At 51.6% G+C, this 20,910-nt stretch overlaps 1 protein-coding gene across 9 annotated transcripts in view; it reads right to left on the reverse strand.

Moving 5' to 3' along the window:
- The window catches only part of ARHGEF10 (Rho guanine nucleotide exchange factor 10), a 105,255-nt gene extending 93,622 nt beyond the window's left edge, over positions 1–11,633 (reverse strand). For 7 of the 9 annotated variants that reach the window (XR_013446679.1, XM_078069904.1, XM_036110716.2 and 4 more), the window contains exon 1: positions 11,582–11,633. The gene's annotated coding sequence lies outside the window, so the exon portion shown is untranslated. The other 2 variants (XM_036110710.2, XM_036110711.2) reach the window with 2 other exon arrangements.
- Positions 11,634–20,910: the final 9,277 nt, after the last annotated feature.

A 20,910-nucleotide genomic window follows, 5' to 3' on the forward strand; every position in this document is an offset into this window, starting at 1 on the left:
GCTAGAGAGCGAGGTGGAGAGGCCCCAGGACCCTGTAGACCTGTACCCTCCCCTGCTGCCCCTCCTGCCCTCACCTCTCCTTGGGGCACACTGCCTCCTTCCCCTTCCGCTCACTCCTACTGGCCTCCTCTTCCGTCTCTTAAATACCCAAACTACGGAAGGAGCTGGACGGACTGCTTGCTGTCTCAGTCTGGGATGCGGGGTGGGCAGGGGCGGGCCCCGGGACTGGGGTCCACACCGGCTCTGCCAGGACCCGTGACAGGGCTATCCTCCTACCCTCTGAGGATCCAGTTTACCAAGAGGAGACTACAGAGGGCAAAGGCTTCACCACCAAACAGCACATCCCCAGGAAAGCTCCTAAGAGGCCGGCCCACACTGAATGCACACACATGGGTCATCCAAGTCGGGACAATCCAGAGTTTTCTCTAAACCTCAAAATCACCTGGACAAAATTACACTTGCTTCGTGTGACCCAAACTTACCGGGGAGTAAGTTAACTCTCTTTAACAGACAATGTTTTCCACCTATGTTTTCATTAAACATGACGCTCATAAAACAAATAGCAGAAAGTTACTCCTGGAGGGGAAGAAAAGCTCCACTTGCCTCTGCTCCTAGTGAAGACATTCTGTGCTCCCCGCCCCACCCCCGCGCAGCCTACCAGTATACGCGCCTCTTTCTCCGATTAGTTCTGGGGCTGGTCCCCCTCCTCAGCCTGCTCAGGCCTCCCTGTCATCCCCCACACCACGCTGTGCCCGATCCCAGGACAGGGACGGAGCACCCCAGGAAAGGGTCAGCTCAGGACGTGACCCACAGTAAAACCCCAAGTCCCTCCCCTACGACCCACGTGCCCAGAGATTTCCTGCAGAACGTGAATTCCAACTGTAAAAACCATCCTCACAGACAAGGACACCAGGAATCAGACGGAAGTCTCTGGGGAGGACCCTGGGGGCCAGAGTCCTTCCCCTGGCTCCCCGCAGGGAAACCACTGTGCCAGGGCGCAAGAGCTGCACATGCGGAGGGGCCGGCCCTGCGCTCCCATTCCCGCAGCAAGGTGCTATTTACAGGAAGCATAATGAGGCGCTCCCACAGAGAAGAAGGGGCACCGTGCGGATGTGTTATTACATCAGTCAGATCCAGAATAAGTCCAATCACCCCAGAGCACAGCGAGCCACTCTCCTCAAACACCAGGGGGCAGCAGTTCAGCCTGGGGTGGGGAGCCACCCCACCTGCTCCCTCCCCCCAAGACAGGACCCCTGACCCCGGGGTGCTGGGGCTGCCCACACACCCAACACTGGCTGGAGCCACACTGTGGACCCGGGAAGAGGAAGAGGAGGGTGTCCAGATGGCACAGGCACTCTGCCCACATAGCAGGCCTGTGGCAGGGACGCAGAAATAGAGCCACCTGAGACTCTGCGAGGCTAGAAGTAGCCCAGAGCTGGGGAGAAGAAAGTGCTTCCCAGAGGAAGACTGAGAGGAGGAAGGCCCCAGGACAGAAGGAGAGGCAGCTCACCTGCCATGGGGACCTGCAGCCCCGTCCAGGGCAGGGCCTCATCCTGAGCTCAGACAGGATCCATGGAGGTGTCTGATCAAGGGACTGATGTGGTCAGAGCACCAGGGAGGAGGGCCAGTCGGGTGGAGGGCAACACTCAGGAGGCCACGGGGCAAGAGCAGAGGCTCATGAACATGAAGATGATGATAACTGGGAGACTAAAGACTCCTTAACCTGCAGCCCTCCAAAGTGGTGGGCATTTTCTCCTTGAGCACCACTAAGTCTTAAGGTAGAGTACGCATGACAGATGGTCCAGACAGAAAATAAGGAAACATTGGCCTTAAGTGGCACATTAGACAAGATGGACTTAACACACAACATTCACCTGAAAAGCAGAATACACATACTTCTCAAGTGCACATGGCGCATTCTCCAGGACAAAGCACAGGTTGGGTGACAAAACAAGTTTCAATCATTTAAGAAGACTGAAATTATATCAAGTGCCTCTTCCAAACACAATGGTATGCAACTAGAAATCAAGCACAAGAAAATGGGAAAAAACACAAATATGTGGAGATTAAACAATATCCTATTGAACCACCAATGAGTCAAAGAAGAAATCCAAAGAAAATCAGAAAAAATACCTTGAGACAAATGAAAATGGAAACATTACACCCCCAAAACCTATGGGATGCAGGAAAAGCAGCTCTAAGAGAGAAGTTTGTAGCAACAAATGTCTACATTAAGAAACAAGAAAAATCTCCAATGAACAACCCAATTTTATACCTCAAGGAACTAGAAAATGAAGAACAAACTAAGCCCAAAGTTAGCAGAAGGAAGGAAATAACAAAGATCAGAGTTGGGGGAAATAAAGACAAAAAGACAATAGAAAACATCAATGAAATGAAGAACTGTTTTTTTGAAAAGATAAAATTCACAAACCTTTCACTAGACCTAGTAAGGAAAGAAGAGAAAAGCCTCAAATAACCACAAGTACAAGAGGAGCAATTACAACGGACACCACAGAAATACAAAGGATCGTAAGAAACTAGCATGAACAATTATAAGCCAACAAATTGTTCAAACTACAAGAAATGGAAAATTCCCTCAAACAACCTACAAAGACTGAATCACGAAGAAACAGAAAATCTGAACAGACCAATTACTAGTAAGGAGATTGAGTCAATAATCAAAAACCTCCCAACAAACAAATATCCAAGGCCAGACAACTTCACTGATGAGATCTACCAAACATTAAAATTAGAATACCAATACTTCTCAAACTCTTCAAGAAAAAAATGAAGAATGGGAAACACTTTCAAATGCATTTTAGGAGGCCAGCATTACCCTAATACTAAAACAAGACAAAGACAATACAATGAAGGAAAATTACAGGCCAATAGCCCTGATAAAGATGTAAAAATACTCAACCAATGGGGCGCCTGGGTGGCTCACTCGTTAAGCGTCCGCCTTCGGCTCAGGTCATGATCCCAGGGTCCTGGGATTCAGCCCCGCATCGGGCTCCCTGCTCAGTGGGGAGCCTGCTTCTCCCTCTCCCACTCCCCCTGCTTGTGTTCCTGCTCTCGCTGTCTCTCTCTGTCAAATAAAAAAATAAAATCTTGAAAAAAAAAATCCTCAACCAAAGAGTGGCAAACCAAAATGAGCACAACGTTAAAAGGATCAAACACCATGATCAAGTGGGATTTATTCCAGGGATGCAAGGATTGCTCAACATCTGCAAATCAGTCAATTAGACACCATATTAATGAAACGGATAAAAATCATATGATTATTACAACCACTGCAGAAAAACCATTTGAAAAAATTCAACATCCAGTTATGACTTACAAAAAAAACTCTCAACAAGTGGGTCTAGAGGGAATGTCCTTCAACATAATAAAGGGCCTACATGGCAAGTCCACAGCTCACATCATCCTCAATGAAAAGCTGAAAGATTCTCCTCTAAGATGAGGAACAAGACAAGGATATCCTCTCACCACTTTTATTCAACAGAGTGCTGGAAGCCCTAGCCTCAGCAATTAGGCAAGAAAGGAAATAAAAGGCAACTAAATTGGTAAGGAAGAAGCAAAACCATCTCTATTTGCAGAAAACATGACACTACCTACAGAAAACACTAAAGACTTCACCAAAAAATGGCTAAAACTAATTCAGTAAAGTTGCAGGATACAAAATCAATATACGAAAATCTGTTGCATTTCTATACATAACAAATTATCAGAAAAATTAAGAAAATCCCATTTACAACCACATCAAAAAAAAACAAAAAATCTAGGAATAATTTAACCAAGGAGGTTAAAAACCTACACAATGAAATCTCTAAGACACTGATGAAAGAAACTGAAAGAGATACAAATAAATAAAAAGATATTCCATGTTCATGGATTGGAAGAGTATTGTTAAAATGTCCACGTGACCCAGAGCTAACTACAGATTCAATCCAATTCCTATTAAAATTCCAGTGGTGTTTTTCACAATAAAACAACCCTAAAATTTGTAGGGAACCACAAAGACCCCAAATAGCCAAAGAAACCTCAAAAGAGAAGAACAAAGCTGGAGGCATCACACTTCCTGACATCAAACTACATTGCAAAGCTATGGTATTCAGTAAAACTGTTTGGTAGCAGGATAAAAGCAGACACACAGAACAGAAGGGAGAGGTCAGAAATAAACCCACACTTGTTCACCTCATTTACAACAAAGGAACCAAGAGTGCAGACAGGACAGTCTCTTCCGCGAATAGTGTTGGGAAAACTGAACAGATAGGAGCAGTGCGAAAGAAAGAAACTGAACCATTACATCAAAACATACACAAAAATTAACTTGAAATGGATTAGAGACGTTAACATAAGCTCTAAAACTGTAAACACCTAGAAGAAAACACAGTAAGCTCCCTGACATCAGTTTTGGTGATGACTTCTTGAATTTGGCACCAAAAACAAAGGCAACAACACCACATAAATTAAATAAGTAATTAATTAAACAATTAATTAAGGAGGACTATTTCAAACTAAAAAGCTTCCACACAGCAAAAGAAACCATCAGCAAAATAAAAAGGCAACCTACCAAATGGGATAAAATATTTGTAAATCATGTTATCACATAAAGGGTTAATATTCAAAATATATAAAGAATTCGTATAACAGTAGCCAAAAAACAACCTAATTAAAAAATGGGCAGAGGATCTGAATAGACAGCTTTCCAAAGAAAACATACAGGTGGCCAAAAGGTACGTGAAAACGTGCTCCACAGCACTGACCATCAGGGAAATGCAAATCAAAACCACAATGAGAGACCACCTCACGCCTGTTATAATGGCTAATATCAAAAAGATAAGAGGTAACAAGTGCTGACCAGGATGCGGAGAAAGAGGACCCCTCCTACACTGTTGGTGGGAATGCAGGCTGGTGCAGCCACTCTGGAAAACAGTATGGGGGTTCCTCAAAAAACAAAAACTAGAAGTACCATATGATCCAGCAATCCCACTTCTAGGTATTTACCCTAAATAACAAAAACACTACCTTGAAGAGACATCTGCACCCCATGTTCACTGCAGCATTACTCCCAATAGCCAGTGTGTGTAAACAACCAACGTGTCCACTGATGGATGAATGGAAAAAGAAAACACAGTATAATACACATGCAGTGGAATACTATTCTGCCGTAAAAAGAGAACTTCTTCTACTTGCAACAACGTGGATGGACCTGACAGCTAACTGAAATAAGACAGACAAATTCCATATGATCTCATTTTATGTGGAATAAAAACGAGCTCCTAAGTACCAAGAACAGATTGGCAGTTGCCAGGGGCCGGGGCGGGGGCTGGGCAAAATGAGCGAAGGCTGTGAGAGATCCAAAATTCCACAGATACAACAGGTAAGTCAGGGAAGGTTCTGTGCAGCAAGGAGACCAAAGCTCACCCTGCGGGATGGGGTACAGGTTCCCCCGCTATTTGAAAGTACAGAGTTCCTAGGAAACCGTTCACAGCAGGAATGGTGGAAACCAAGGGAGGAATTACCGTTCATTTATACAGAAAAATTAGTGAGCGTGCTCAGACTCCAAAAATGACTTCTCCTTGGCTTTCTTAGGCCTCGGGACACAACTTCCTAATGGATGCCCAAAATAAACGGAGATAAAGCACAACAGATGCTCACAGACACAACTCAAAACACTGGGAGCTGGACGCGAAGAGCGGTTCCCAGGAAGGAGCTGGTTGGGGTGCAGGCCGCCTCTGCAGTGGCTCCCCGCAAAACAGACGCTGAACACGATGCTCACTTTTCGACTTTTTTTATAGGAGGGAAATCCTCTTAGGTTTCTTCCTGTTACTGAAGCCGGGTAATGACGTAGATCTTTCAAAAAAGCCAAGTGTCTTACCTTGAACTTTTAAAAAGTGGGGAATACTTGTACTTGAAAGCTGCTGAGGGAGTAGATGTTAAATGTTCTCCAGGACACAAACATCAGCAGATCCACCATGAAAGGCACCTTCCTCAGCATGGGGAACACAGACGACCTCCTTCCCCCAGAAACCTCCTCCTTCCCCTCGCTCAGGTCAGGACAACCAACTACAGCTGGGAGTTACCCCAGTTCCTCCTTTCTCCCATGCCCAATACCTAACCCATCAGCAAATCCTGTGAGCTCCATCTTCAATACGTACCCAGAATAGGACTAACCACTCCTTCCAAGGCCAGCTGTCTGGTCCACACTGGAGCCCATCTCTTGCCTGAGTTCCTGGAAAAGCTTCATCATGGACCTCCCTTGCACATCATCAACCTCTGTCATCTGTTCTCAACACTGTAGCCAGGATGGCCCAGTGAAACAGGGTCCCATGGGGTCACAGCCCTGCAATGGCTGTCTCCCTCTGTCCCCTCCCTGAGGTCATGTCCTAGGCTGTCTCCTGTGGCCACAGGGCCTTCTTGCTGCTCCTGGACGTACCTGGTATGCTTCTGCCCCGGGGCCTTTGCACATGCTTTCCCTCCCGTTTAGAATGTTCTTGACTTGGTATCACTCACCTTCTTTAGATCTTGACTCAAGGATCACCTTCCTTGTGAGGGCCCACTAGCTCTTATGTGAATAGCAAGCACCACCCTTACCTCCCCTTCAGCACCCCAGCCCTGTCTCCTGCTCTGTATTTCCATAGCAGTTATCACAGTCACCAGTCCATCTCGGCAGGGCAGAACCGGAGGCCTACACTGATGGTTTCACCACTGACTCCCTCCGATTTCCTGGTCCAAAGCCCCGGGGAAAAGGTGCCCCAGGGCTCTTGCACAGCCAGGGTGCTGGGACAAGGGGGTCCACCTACTGCACCCTGAACTCCATCAGGAAAATGAGCCATATGAGGAATCCACCTGCCCATGCAACCTGAAACCAGACACCTTCCTCGATTACAGGTGAGCACACACACTTCCTCTCCTTGCCCGAGGTACTCATCTCAGAAAGCTGAGCAGAGACCCATCCCAGGGTCCAAATCTCCCTCTGGCCAAGGTCCTGGGAAACAGACATCTCTCCTCCCTGCACCAACCACCTGGGATTGAAGTCCAGAATCCTCCTGTGGTCAGAGTGTTGAACCTGTCCCTCTTTCCTGTGACGTCATCACAAACCAGGCTTTGCTGCACAGTTTTCAGGAAGGAGCCTGCAGCTGGGTCAGCAGGCCGCCCAGGCTCGGCCTCAGTCTCGCACCTCAGGCCCCACGCGGAACTAGACCTGCATGGAGCCTGGTGTCTCGTGTGGCCTCAGATCCAAATAGAGGAGCTGAGATCTCAGTTCCCAATGAAAAGTGACCTCTTGCCCGCAGCACAGGAACGTGCAGAGAGGGTTTCTCAGGGGTGTGGCTCTGGAAGCGGTGCTTCTGCCGGCTGAAATCACAGAACCCACGCAGAGGACATTCGCAGCAGCTCCTCCCAGGGAGCAGGCAGCGCGCCGCGCATGATCCACTCCGCTTCCCACCAACCACCCTGCGGAGCCGCGGGCTCGAGAAGCCAACGTGAAGCAACTGTCTTATCACATCTGCAGCAGGAGGGCTGGCCAGGCAGGGAGCCCAGTCCCTGTCCTTGGGAGGGAGCAAGCAACAGCCTACAACCTCTCGGCTGTCTGATCCGACTGGCCCTGCCAGGCTCAGACCTGCTCACACGGTGAGTAAAAAGATGCAGTGAATTCTTTCCACTCCAGCTCAACGCTTCCCACAGAGAAGCAAACTCCAGCCTCAGAAATGTGCTCATCGTTAGCTCTGGAATTCCCTGGATTGTGTCTACACTGACCCACACAGGTGTCCCATCCAGACCACTCTACAAATGCCCTAGGGTTTCAAGCCACGTCCAAGCTGTCCTTAGAATGGCAGGAACTGGCCCAATTAGGCACACCAGCCAAGTGACTCCATGTGCTGGAAACTCAGACAGCATCCTCGCTGAACACCAACGCTTCCAAGTCCGAGCTTCAAACCTTCCCTCACTGGGCACTGAGCACCATGTCAACATCAACACTGCTCTGTCAATTCACTTGTCTCCCATTCCTTAAAATCAGAAACCAAGCTCCAGTCACCACTCTATTTTCCCTTCAGAGAAATAAGGCAAATGATAGAATAAAACACTATGTGTGCACAGCACACTTCTAATCAAAATATAATTCCTTGCTCTTTCTCATACGGGCAGCCCTACACTACCCATACTAATGACAGATGCCACGAGTTCAGTCATTATATATATATTTGACCTTGTGTTTTTCCTTTTGATATTTGTATCTTGAAGTCAATGTCTATATTGCTTTCTTAAAATAATAATAATAATAATAATGATGATGATGATGTGGTCACATAAGGGTCTGGATCTCCATAGCCACACAACATGGCTCTGGTCCAGATAAGGATGAAGACACAACCTCAGCCCAGGAAGCAAAGCCCACACCCTCAGGGATCCCGACATGCCTCACGGGTGAAGAGTTCCTTTGCTACATGGAGTTGTCCGAGTACAAAGGATGCCGGCACCCTTCACCATTCCTTCTGTTATCTTCATAAAATCCCCAGTTCAAGTCCCAAGTGATCACTGGGTCAAGCTTCCAGAGCCCAGGATGGGCCACCAGGTAAGCTGCCCCCTACCCCGGGGAAGGCTAACACGGGGCTCGATTTCCTTTGGGAGCACGATGAGCCACTCCCCGAGCTCCTAAAGAACCTACACTCCTCCATGTGACCCTCTCACAAAGGGCACCGCACCCTGTTACAGCTCTGAGGCTGTGTTTACTTTAAAACATAATTCCTAATATCGGAATGTGGTTCATGGAAGAGGAAAACATGAACACCCACAAAGGATTCTTTTAATATTTCAAAAGATCGTTTTCCCATTGTTTAATTAAAATAGGAAATAACCCAGAGATACCCCTTCCCCTAGCAGGTCCGATTCACTGCGGTGACTTAAAGAAGAGCAGGAAATAAAAGAGTAACAGATGTTCTGATGATCCATCATTTCCATCATCTAAATTTTGCAACTTCCCCCACATGCAAAGAAAGAAGCACGAAGAAGCGTCTCAGCCTGGCTACTCCGAGGAGTCTGACCTGGAGTGACAGGGACGGACGATGAGGTGGTGTGTTGGGTGAGGCTGGTGGCACAGAAGAAGGTGCTCGGCCAGCTCTCACCTGTGCCTCACATGTCCTCAGCCAGGAACATGCTCACGGCCCTCACCTGTCACAGCTCTCACATGGGAGACCCACTGCCACCCCTGGAGCTCGCCCTGCCCACACCCTCCTGCAGAATGCACTCAGCTCTCCTCCGGGACCCCTGTCAGCTTTACCCAGACCTGAACTCCCCCGTCTACTGCAGAGCTCCAGGATTCCCCCTCTTCTTCCAAAATGACACTGGCCCAAGGCTTTCATGGGAAAGGTAGAAGGCTACCTAAGGAATGGTTCACACCTACTTTCCTCTTCTGTCGTATTTCTCTCCACTTACCTTCCTACCTGGGCAAACTGTAAGTAACAGACCAACGGAACATAAACGTGCTCTGAGATCTGAATCTTTCACCACAGCCTTCTGAGGACTCCTTGTGCAATAAAATACCATATCCTATGACAGGGGGGTTTAAAACTATTATTTACAGAATAATACAGCCTAAATCACCTCATTTTTAGTTGCTCTTCATTAGGCAGAACAGTTTCTATATAAAGTCATAAATATTACTTTCCAACGATTTCATAAGGAGTAAACGGAAGCTCTGTGGGATAACCTGACTCACCCAGGGTCAGGCAAGCAGTTCCAGAACTCAACCCAGGGCTCCTGACACCAAGCCCCTTGAAGCCACCAGCATGCCTCTATCCAGAATTCCCAAAGACTCTCCTCCTGACTTCACCACAAAAGAAACTACAGAGAAAATACAGCACCTCAAAATATCAAGATGATACATACAGTAAAATTAAAAAGTCAAGCTCAACTTTTTAAGGTAAAAGGCTATCCTGATTATATTTGAATTTTCATCTACCCTAATTGTAACTCTTTTGATGAAAAGACTCCTCAATTAGGAAAGAGAATCTTAGACAAATGACATCACCAAAGTCTGTATCTGATGACAAAAAGACACGATACACCTAACCCTAGATGTGAGCCACGAAATCATATCCTCGGGCCAATCAAATAAATGCTGTTAGATTAAGGAGCAAATTATATTTTAAAAACACAGAGTAATTCTCATCTTCCCTTTCTAATAAAAGTGATTTCCTAGGAAACAGATGTTCAAAATACATTTTGTAAGCAATAAAAGAACAGAGAAAATGTTATCCCCTGCAATATTCTACCTGCAGGGAAACTAAGTAAATCTTGCACCAAATCCAGAATGCTGACAGCTACTTAAGTCTTACTTTGTGACTCAACTAGAGAAAAGAGAAGAGCCCATGAGATTTTGGGTTAATGAGAAGTTTTACCTCTAGCAAAAGTGAGTCACGGACATGAATAGTACATTACATCAAATATATCTGCTGTTTTTTTCTGAACATTGATGCCCTGTGACAAGCTGAATCATTTACTCAAGTGTTCATGGTCAAAACTTCAGGTCTCACAGAAAAGTGTGGCCAGGTGGGAATAAGTAAGCACCTCCTGACCTGTGGCCTGCACGCCTGCTTCAGTTTCTGGGGGAAGGGGAAACATTTTTTAAGTAGCAATTACCTTCATCCTGAAGTAGACCAATGACTTTGTCTTTATAGGAAAAGGGAAATTACTCTTCCAAATAAACACCTCAGCTCCTCATTTCTCATGCAACTTGAGTGGGGTCTGGTTTACTGCAGCCTCCAGGCCCCCACCTGGAGGACCCTACTGCACTATCCTGACAGCCTAGCACCACCATCCCTGGGGACACGGGGCACAATGCTGAAGTTGGGGGCTGCTGCTCACGGGCTTGTTACCGCCACACCTCGTGAGTGGGAGCGGGGAACACCTGCTGAACTTGGGGTGCTGCTCATGGTCTGTTACCTGCATGTCTGGACCAGGAGCGGTAGGGGACCCCCTGAAGCTGGGGTGCTGCTCAGGGGCCCACTACCTGCACTGTCTGTGCCAGGGGACGGGGGTACCCCACTGAAGTTGGGGGGCTGCCTGTGGTCCCTTACCCGCACTGTCTGCCCAAGGGCACAGGGGACACACTTCTGAAGCTGCGGAGCTGCACGCGGGCCGTTACCTGCGCAGTCTGTCTCAGAGGAGCTACGAGGACACCCCACTGAAGCGGGGGGCTACGCTGGGTCCGTTATCTGCACTGTTCCTGGGAAACAAGGGACTCCCCGAGCTGTCTGCGCCCCGACCCGCAGATCTCGGGCGGCGGGCAGCCCAGAATCCACAGATCGGCGGGACTGAGCGAGTTCGGGAGCATTCGGCAAAAGAAGACTTTCAAAGGAAAAAAAAAAAACCTCGTCCGAAGCCCCGCGATTAACTCGCTGGACTCGCCCTTCAAGGACCCCCGCTCCCACGCCCGGGCCCGCACCCTCCCCACCGCAACCCTAGCCTCCCCAACACTCATGCCCCCACCCGGACCCCCCGCTCCGGCCCCCCGCGATCCCCACCTCCCGGCCCGAACTCACCCCTCAAGAACCCCGGCCCGCCAGCCCGCACTCACCCAGCCGGGACCCCCGCCCGCCGTCCCTCTGAGCGCCCCTCACCCCGCCCCGCTTCTGCCGCCAGGGGATGCGCCCCGGCCCCGCCCACAGGGAGGCAGCTCCACCCCCACGCCCTGAGTGGTCGGATCAGACGGTGCCAGGAGCTCATTGGGTTCCGCGCCTGCCCGTCCGCGGCCTCGCTCCACCCTCACGCCCGCGCATTCCTGCGGGGCCACGTGGCCGCCCGCGGCCCTTCCTAAGCCCAACGCCCCGCCTGGCTGCGCACGCGTGGGCGGGGGGTGGGGGGGCAGAGCCCGCAGACACCCTCCCTTCCCCGCAAACCCTCCGGCTTGCACGCGTGGGCGGGGTCGTGCGCAGGACCCCCCCCCCCCGACTCCTGGCCCTTCCTGCTGACCCTCGGGCTGTGCACGTGTGGGCGGGGTCGTAGGCAGGGACCCCCCCCCCCCAGACTCCTGGCCCTTCCTGCGGACCCTCGGGCTGTGCACGTGTGGGCGGGGTCGTAGGCAGGGACCCCCTCCCCCCAACCCGGCCCTTCTCGCGGACCCTGGGGCTGTGCACACGTGGGAGGTTTCGGTGGGCGAGACCCCCCCGGGCACGCGCCCTTCCCCGAGGACCCCCAGGCTCGCACACGTGGGTGGGGTCGGTGGGCAGGACCCCCCCAGACACCCGCCCTATCCCGCGGACCCCTGGGGCTGCAGACCACCCCCAGAGCACCGCCCCGTCCCTTGGGGAGCTCGGCCTGCCAGCAGGGGCGGTCCTGGCTCTGCAGAAGGTCAGCTGCTCGGACCCGCCAAGTCTTGGGCGTTAGCATATGCAAGGATGTCACACAGTTCGCCGGCAATTTAAGAGCCTCAAGTAGTGCTCTAAGAAGGAAGAGCCTCACCTGGTTTCACCCTTGGAATGGCTAAGTGCTTCTTAGGCTCTCAGAGCATCCTTGTACTGTGAGTCTATTTGTGGTTGAAGAGACACGCATGTGCTTGGGTCTGCACCCGAGGGTCCAGCGTGAACAAGACCGTCGTCCTCTGTGCTGTTGTTAACCAGCAGCATTTATTCTATAATGTAAAAAGAAAATGGATTATTGTTATAATTACTACTGAAAGGGAGGAATTGGGGACAAAAGTATCTTAAACAAGAATACAAAGAAACCACAATGACACCTACGGAATGTTACCTGGTTACAGGTAACAGAGGTGTTCACAGACACTGGACTCCTCCCCTTCTACCCAAATCTCTGAGTCATGGAAGTAATTTAAAGTCAGAATTTTAGAACTGCCAGACACCTTAGAGATCTCTGGCCCCATTCCCTGGGCTTCTAGAATAAAACAAAGTAGCTAATTGTCACAGTTAATTTAAACATTATGTACCCCTAAAGCTCAGATGTTCTGTATAAGGTCTTTCCCTGCAAATTTTGACTGATGTAAATCATAGTCATAATATGTAAAGACTACAGGGGTTGGGAAGTAAATAATAGTAGGTAAGGGAATGTTTTAGCAGTATTTATTGTTAGCATTTGCTCATTTTGTGGAACAGGCTGAGCTATTTTTATAAATACTATTTTAGACCTGTCTTTACTGCACACTGTGAAGATACTGAGGGCTGAATCAATGACAAAATATATTTCCTTCCAGTGACTTTAATATCAGAAAAATATTAGAATGTCTCTATTCCTAGGGTTTTTTTTAGTACCTTACTCAAAGGTCTTCCACCCAGATAATTATCTTAATGGCCATGATGGACAGAGGTAAAAAGGCCAGCTGAATTAGTTTGCCACACACTTGTTACATTTCCAGATCAGGAAGACCTGAGGTAAGAGGAAAATAGTACCATGTGTAGAATAAACAAGGGATTTGGAGTCCATTTGGGGATCCTACTTTAGTTTCTGACCCTAATAAAATCCTGTGTGACTTACACAGTCTCTAACCATCTAAAAATGTGACTAATCATATCTACATCTCAGCTTAGAAGTTCAAAAGGGAGAACTCTACAAAGAGCCCGTGTGACCTCTGGTAAGAGCAGGTGCTCAGTACGTCATAATAATCATTTGGGTCTATTTATTTTCCCAGAAGAATGAAAACAGATTGAATCAACATTTCTAATAGATGGCTCACAAGCTTATTTTCAAAAACTTAAGGACAATCACAAAGTGAAATATGACACATTTTTTTTGTGTCATATTGCCCTCAGAAATTGTGTTTTTGGACCTATGAGGACAATACAGTAGCACCATCATAACTAGAAGTCCAGACTGGAGTTTCACAATCCCATATAGCCATGTTGACCCCCTTAGCTCGGGGCCACCAGAGGGGCCAAGGCTGCCGAGTGTGGCTGGGGCAGGCAGAACTCCAATTTGAGGCTTAACTCCTGTCTAGCTTATGATAGTGAGCGCTCTTCACGGATAGAATACCATCGTCTGTGAGCCCTGATGTGGGAAAGGTTGAGAATTTCCACTGTGATTCCCTCTCTGACCCTTAGGAGATTTAGAAAAGTTAGGTTTAATTTTTAAACATTGAAAGACTTTTTGGTTTTCTTTTCATTATGATTATGGCTCAATTCCCCTGCGGTCTAAGAATATAATCTATATAATTTCAGGCTTTTAAAATTTGTAGACTTGCTTCATGGCCCAGCATAGCGTGTATTTTGGTAAATGTTCTATGAGCACTTGAGAAGAATGTATTCTGCACGTATTATGTAATGTTCCGTGTATGTCAGTTTAGTCATATTTGTTACCAGTGTTTCGTCTACTGTTTCTACCAGATATTGAGAAAGGTGTGTTAAAATCTTCAAACATCACTATTCTATTCAAATTGTATTGGAGAATCCACCCAGTGTTATAAGGCAAGAAAAACAAAAAGTATGAAGATTGAGGTGGGAAAATATGACTATTCCCCGATAATAGGATTTTGTACATAGAAAATCCAAAATAATCTACAAAGAAATTATTAGAATTAAAAATGGAATTTAGAAATTTGAGATGGATCATAGCCTTAAACTATAAAATTTCTGGGAAAAAATGTAGAAAATATCAGTCTTGGGTAGGACACAAAATGCACTCTTTAAAAGGATTGAATTGGACTCCATAAAAATGTGCCATTTCTGCTTATCTCATGGCCATTAAGAAAATGAGAAGCAATGCACGGACTGGGAGTAAAGATTTGCAATACACAAACTAAAGGACTTGCCAATAAAGAATTACTACAATCAACAAGAAAAAGTGTATTTAAAAGCAAATCCCTGACAAAAGATTACTGATGGCCAATTAGAACAGGAAAGGGTGCTCAACAGTATAATTTTCAGGAAAATCCAAATGAAAACCTCAATGAGATGCCATCACACGCATAAAAGAATGGCTACAATTAGACTGACCCTAGCAAGTGGTAAGGAGCAGCAGGGAAACAGTTCTATCAGCCAGGGTCCTCCAGAGACAGAGAACCCAAGAGACACCTGTGCAGAGTTAGAGGTTCAGCTCCTGCCTGAGAGCTCCCACAGCCTGAGCTGGGGAGTTCTGACTCCCAGCCATCCCCGACATCCCACCAGCCAAGCCCCTGCAACGGACCTCTGAAAATCTGTCTCCTAGGGGCTCCATTTCTCTGGCTCACCCTGCCTTTAGACCTACTCACAAAATCTCATCCCTAGAGTAGAGATGAGCTGCTTAAAGAGACACAGCACTGTTCCGGGTGGGAGGGCAGAACAGGCTTTTGGAACCAGGTCCCCCAGGGCCAGGTCTCTGGTACCTCCCAGCTGGGTGACCTTGGACATGTGTCGACACTTCCCTGGGCCTCCGAGTTCTCCTACGTAGACAGGCTTAGCTACAACTAGCTACTCCCAGCTCAGGAGGCCCTTGGGGGTGAAGATTAAATGTGGCCGTGGGCACGCATCCGCCTGGCATTCTACCCGGAGCTGTAAGTGTGTTTGCTAAAGGTTCTGTCGGTGGTCAAGTGACAGCCTACATAGTGTGATGGGAGAGTAGTCAACAAGGGGGAGCCCAGCCGGTGCCACGCAGTCAAGGACCGCAGTGAAGCCTGGGGGCGGCACATGTGACTCCAGGGAGGTCTCGGAGGGACAGCAGCTCAGAGCACACAGTGCGGGGTTAAGGAAAGCTCCCTCCCATGCCCCCGGCTGTGTTGAGACCACTTAGAAGTCTCGGCCCCCAGTGTTCTCATGTGTCTGGCTCTTCCCTTGTGAGCTCTGAGCCACGGGGGCCGCCAGGCTTCCTCTGGGCCTCCCTCCCAACACCAAACGGAGGGCCAGACACACATCTCGTGTTCAGTTATCGTGGAATACCACCCCGATGGCCTATCCATCTCACGATCTGTCCTGCCCACAGCCCCACCTCATTCCATCCCCTCCAGCAGGTTTCCATAAGCCCCTCTCCTCCTGTGCCATCCTTGACGCTCGAATTCCTGTCCCAGGGATGGTCCCCACTGTGTTTGGGTGCCAATCCCCCCGCACAGCTTGCTGACCATGCCTGGCACGCGGTGGGTACACAGGACCTCCTAGGGGACGGTCCGGCCCGCGTGGGCCACAAGGGGAGGGACCCAGCTGATCAGAAGGGGCTGCCGATGGCCTCGGGCAGCCACTCCTGGTGAAGCGCGTCCAGCTCCCTGAGGACAGTCAAAGACACACACTGGGGCAGAGCACGTGGCAAACCGCACACAGTTCATTTCCTGGTGTGGCCTCACTGCCAATCAACTGATCATTTTGTGTCTTCACGAAGTTCTCAACTAAAACAAAGACAGGCAACTAGGTTGACACAGACGCCAATCAGGAATCCACCAGGACGGGCTTCTGATGGGCTAGGCGGTCCTCAGTGGAGCAGGGTGGGTGTGCTCACTGTCTGAACCGTGGCGATGGTTTCACACGTGTACGCAGACGTCCAAGCTCACTGAGTTGTGACTTCCGTTACAGTTTCTCGTACGTCGGTCGTATCTCAACAAAGCTGTTAGGAAGGAATCAGGAAAAGCGTGAGCGGCCTGGGCCGTGATGCCGCAACTGTTCTGGAAACCACAGGTGAGCCGCCTCTGGTCTGGCTTCCCCGCGGAGCTGGCCACCCTCCCCTGGCGCTCAGGGCTGTACTCCTGGGAACCCCGTTTACCTGCACACATGCTGGACAGAGTTGGGTTTCAGGGTCAGATGGTTATAAACAGCTTCCCACCATGGGGGCCCAGTGGAACCCCGGTCGGCAGTGTGGGGTGTGCACAAAACTGGCCTGCAGGACCAGGCCGTGACTCGTGAATTGCAGGGTGTCGAGCCTCCCTGGCCCCCGGCTGCTAAGTGCCCCAGAAGGACAGCAGGACACAGAGGACCAGTGGAGAGTGTCTATGGATGCCTCAACTCAGCCCAGGATCCCGTCCGCTGAACTGGAGTGCGTGTTGGTCAGCAGAAGATGATGGTCAGGAAAGCAGGAAGAGGGGAATCGTGTGGGCGCCCTAAGTACGGAGGCCGCATTCTCCCCATGTGCCCCTGTCACCACTCGCCCCAAACATATGCACCTCCCACCTGCCTGCCCATCCCCCTTGGAGGGATGGCAGGCCGAATGGATGACCGCTGTGGGGAGGAGAGGGAAAGAAGACAGAAGAACTGGAGAAGAGGGTGGAGGGGCCTGGGAAGATCAGGGGGTTAACACTGCCCCTCTGTTCCAGACAGATCGCTGGAATCTGGTGGGGAGAAGCGAGCATTGTTCCAGGCGGGAAACAGGGACTTGTTTGTTCTCAGAGCACTTGCAACAACGACTAAGCTGTTTTCTTGCTTTGCTCCATGTCCAGTGGAAGGAGAGGCCCAGGGGGAGAGCTCTGAGGAGAGCAAGCAAACACCTGCAGCACAAGTGGGAGGGAGGGGACACCGATGCTCCTGGTTCCTTGGGCCCGCAGGCCGAGACTTGGGGTTCTGAGGGCCGTCAGAAGGGCTGCACCCCTCCTCACACGGGCATGGACCGCACAACCTCTCCTCCGTCCTCCCAACCTCCTCCCCACTCCCTCCCCCATCTTCCCCCACCCTCCCCATCCTCCCCTACTTCCTCCTGGTCCCCTCCCCCACCCTCTCCCCATCCCCTTCCCCAGCTTCCCCCACCCTCTCCCACCCTCTCCCCATTCCCTCCCCCTCCCTCCCTCACTGCCTCCCCATCCCCTCCCCCCTCTTCCCCCATGCTCCCCCATCCTTCCCCCTCTCCTTTCCCTGTCCCCTCCCCCACCCTCCCCACCCTCTCCCCATTCCCTCCCCCACCATCCCCCCTCCCCATCCACTCTCCCATCTTCCCCCACCCTCCCCCATCCTCCCCCCACTCCCTCTCCCGCCCCTCCCTCACTCCCCCAACTCCCTCCCCTGTCCCCTCCCCCTCCCTCCTCTCCTCCAGACTAAGCCTCTGGCAGAACAGTTCCAAGTTTGAGGAGCTGGAGCTGGGAAAGAATATTAAAGAAGGGACAAGTGAAGAAGACTCCTATGGATGATCTAGAAGGTTCTTTTCTGTTCCGAGAGCCCTGGTTCTGCCCACAACAAGCTGCAGTTCTCAGTGCTGACAAGCATAGGCATCGTCCATGCCTAGCAAGACACACAGCCCGGAGCAGGCCGTGACTCGAGGGGCACCTGCACCCAAACCTGTCCCCTTGTCCTGCGGCTCTCCATTAGTGAGAAGTAGGCATCTCGAGCCCCAGCCAGGTGTCGGAGGACGGCACGTGTTCTCATTCCGTCATCAACCCCATCCCCACTGTCGTCTGAGGACCATTAGGAGAAGGCCGGGGAGAGGGGGTGCAGTGGCCAGGAGGCACCGTGGGCGCTGGGAATTCGGGTGCCCTGAGGCTGCGGAGAGGGTGAGGCCGGCACGGCTGCAGCGGTCGGATCCATCAGCAAGGGTCTGCAGCTCCCGGCTCACTCTGGGAGCCGGGAGCGGCCCAGCCACCAACAGAGAGCACGTTTGGGGCTGTCGGGGTCACTGACCTTCCCTCCCGAGGGTTCCAACCTCGAGCAACCCTGTGGGGCTGACCATCCACACCTTCCGTCTCCTCCCATCTTATCTAAATCCTGAGGCTGGGGGTGACCGCCCTCTGGCCCCTTCCTATCCGCACGCAGAGGGACATGTCGTCCTCAGCTCTTATCGGGGACAGGGTGTCCCTGCTCCTGCTCAACACCATCTCGGCAGCTTTCTTCCCCAGACTTCAGCCAGCTTTATGTCAGTGCACCAAACGGACGGATCCTCCTGACCCCCGCAGGCCCCCACGCAAACTGGCCGACTCTCACACAGAGAGCGCGGGTGGGCCTCCACCTCTGTTCCCGCAGACCCTCCCAGGGAATGCTGAACCCACCCCAAGATGCTCAGGCGTTCTAATTCCCAACTGCCCTGTCTGCTTCTCCACCCTCTGTAATAGGGTTTTTGTCACACCTTTGTGATAGAATACAGAACATCCATTTATCTGCTCCCAGCTCCTGACGCGGAGTCCCCAAACCCCTTGCAACTTCCTGGGAGGGAGGAGCACGTTTGTTCGAATGAGGTGACTGGGCATAGCTTCAGGCTGGGGGCTGCTCGGCAGAAGCCCCGGGCCGCGGTCAGAAGCGTGGAACCTCCAGCCGCACCCCACATCCTCCGAGGAGGGAGAGGAGCTGGAGATGGAGTTCATGCTCCATCACGCCCACGTGAGGAACCCCCATAAAATTCCCAACAGTGGGGGACTCGGGGAGCCTCCAGGTGGGTGAACATGTTAGGTGTGGAGAGGGTGATGCCCCCAGCTCCACGTGGGGTCCTCCCAGACCTCACCCTACGTGCGTCTTAATCTGGCTGCTCATCTGTATCCTTTATCATATCCTGGGTTCTGGAATAAGCCGGCACACGCCCATGTGTGGGCTCTGGGAGCCCCTGGAGCGAGTCACTGCACCCGAGGACGGGGCCGTGGGAACCCCGGTGTAGAGCCACGCGGGCCGGGAGCCCCTGCGGCTGGCATGTGGGGTGGGGCGGCCTGGGGGACGGAGCCCCCCGCCTGGGGGCCGTGACGCTACCTCCGACACACGGGGGACACACGGTGGGACGCACAGTGGGACACACAGTGGGACGCACAGTGGGACGCACGGTGGGACACACGGCGGGACGCACGATGGGACGCACGGCGGGACGCACAGTGGGACACACAGTGGGACGCACAGTGGGACACACGGTGGCACACACGGTGGGACGCACGGTGGGACACACGGTGGGACGCACAGTGGGACACACGGTGGGACGCACAGTGGGACGCACAGCGGGACACACCGCGGGACGCCCAGTGGGACACACAGTGGGACGCACAGTGGGACGCACAGTGGGACACACGGTGGCACACACGGTGGGACGCACGGTGGGACACACGGCAGGACGCACAGTGGGACGCACGGTGGGACACACGGCGGGACACACAGCGGGACGCCCAGTGCTGCCCGGAGAACTGGCTGGTGCAGGAAATCCCCACACGTGTGATGTCAGAAGCGCTGGGAGGGAGAGTTTTCTCTTTTAACCTCACTCTGCGGAAGCATGTCGCCGGGGACGCCGCGGAGTCCGCTGGCTTACACCAACGGGCAGCGGGCAGGGCTTGTCTCCGTCTCTCTGCTCGAAACCCACGAAACCCACGCTGCCTCGGCCCTGGCCACGTGCCTACCCACCGAAAGCCTCCTCAGATCTGCCCTCCTCTGCCCGGGCCTCTCCTGCCCTTGCGGAGCTTCCCCGAGCGCCAGCCCCCGCGTTCACCAGCGTCCTCCTTCCTAAGCGTGCGCTCCAGGCCCGTCCACACAGCAGCCAGACCACGTGCAGAGCAGAGGGGCTCACCCGACTCACAGCGACCCGCCGGGCTCCCGGCCAGCCTGCAGCAGAGTCGCGCCCGGGTTCTGCCCTGTAGAGAGGCGAGGTCACCCGAGGAGCGGAGGCCAAAGCAGGAGGGAGGCGGCCTGGGGCTGTTACTCTGTCTCTGCTTGTCATCTGCAGGCTGCAGGGACCAAGGGAAACGTGGCTGTGGTCGCCCATCACACTACATTTTAAGTTCTGTAATTATTCAAGAGTTTGTCCATGAAAGAGGTATTTCTCTCTGATTTCTAGGATGTGGGTCATTGCAGAGCAGAAGGACCAGCAGTTGATTAGATGAGGCCAAACAGTCCCAAGGGACGTTGCATTTGCGCTGCCCATACAAAGGGCCCTGACCCCCCGCGTCGCACCTGCTCCAGGGAACCCCAGCTCCCCGACCAGCCGTCCATCCCACCGGGCAGAGGACCCCTACTGATTCCCAGGACTGCTTCCCCCTCACCCAAAGGGACCTCTGCGCCTGAGCAGCGTTCTTTTCTCATTTCCCCCAGTGACTTCGAGGGCTCCCTAGTTTCC

The sequence above is a fragment of the Halichoerus grypus genome, chromosome 3 (genome assembly GCF_964656455.1).
Source record: "Halichoerus grypus chromosome 3, mHalGry1.hap1.1, whole genome shotgun sequence".
Taxonomy (NCBI): domain Eukaryota; kingdom Metazoa; phylum Chordata; class Mammalia; order Carnivora; family Phocidae; genus Halichoerus; species Halichoerus grypus.